The sequence below is a fragment of the Procambarus clarkii genome, unplaced genomic scaffold, assembly GCF_040958095.1.
Source record: "Procambarus clarkii isolate CNS0578487 unplaced genomic scaffold, FALCON_Pclarkii_2.0 HiC_scaffold_98, whole genome shotgun sequence".
NCBI classification, from domain to species: Eukaryota; Metazoa; Arthropoda; class Malacostraca; order Decapoda; family Cambaridae; genus Procambarus; species Procambarus clarkii.
In genome coordinates this window covers 5,110,079-5,111,123 of record NW_027189131.1, presented here as the reverse complement: position 1 = coordinate 5,111,123, position 1,045 = coordinate 5,110,079, and the positions used below count along the sequence as shown (strand labels likewise).

The 1,045-nt window shown below is 43.3% G+C and overlaps 1 non-coding gene across 1 annotated transcript; it reads right to left on the bottom strand.

The window, feature by feature from the left end:
* Nucleotides 1-404: 404 nt before the first annotated feature.
* On the bottom strand, nucleotides 405-523 carry LOC123752169 (5S ribosomal RNA). Its single transcript, XR_006772173.1, has one exon. It is a non-coding gene; the product is annotated as a 5S ribosomal RNA (ribosomal RNA).
* Between the last annotated feature and the right edge of the window lie 522 nt (nucleotides 524-1,045).

Below are 1,045 nucleotides of genomic sequence, written 5' to 3'. Positions count from 1 at the left end.
ACTTTTACGGATGGTTTGTGCTGGTTGTTGAGAGCTGAATATGGAATGATAGTGGATGCTGGTGTTGTGAGCTAAAGTTTAACGAAATACAGAGTTAGGAGGAGGATCATGGATGGTAGAGAAGAGGTCATGGGTGTTTTGTGGTAGTCTGAGAGCGTGTAGGAGAAAATCAACGTTGTTCATGATAAGTGAGTAGTCTATCAAGTTGTTTGTCTAATAAAGTTTTCCAGTAGACATTATCTTACCTTGAGGTTACCTTGAGGTGCTTCCGGGGCTTAGCGTCCCCGCGGCCCGGTTGTCGACCAGGCCTCCTGGTTCCTGGACTGATCAACCAGGCTGTTGGACGCGGCTGCTCGCAGCCTGACGTATGAGTCACAGCCTGGTTGATCAGGTATAAACATTAATGCCAACAGCATTTGGTGTTCCCAGGCGGTCACCCATCCAAGTACTAACCAAACCCAACATTGCTTAACTTCGCTGATCGGACGAGAAGCAGTGTTCTCAACGTGGTATGGCCATTGGCATATTAAGGGCAGTATTAAGTATTAAGGGCAGGAATGTTGGTACTTTCATGGAGACTTTGACTGGTATTTAACTCTTGCCATCGGGTGTTAAGTACCCATCTTAGTGCTCTATTCTGTATTCTTTGAAGCTTTAGTTTATTAGTACGTGCAGCTAAAGAAAGAGCTAGTGGAGCATATGTTAGGAGACGTCTAATAAGTGCTTTGTAAAGGTGCATTTTTGTGTCAGGTTTTGCAATTCTAAGTCTGTATAGTTTCTTCATGGCTTGAAGAGCTATTGCATGTTTCTGTGTTATGTGTGTGTGAAAGAGTAGTTGTCGATCAAATGTGAGTCCATGGACTGTGGAGGAGGGAGATAGAGATATAAGTAGGATTTGGAGTGTATGAGTAGAGTTTAAGAGGAATAGGGCGAATAGTTCTTTTACAGAAAAAGAAGGTGATTTTGGATTTGCTGGAGTTGGTTTTTATACGCCATTTGTACTCCCACTCAGTGACAACATCAAGTTCTGTTTGTGCTCTGTTTG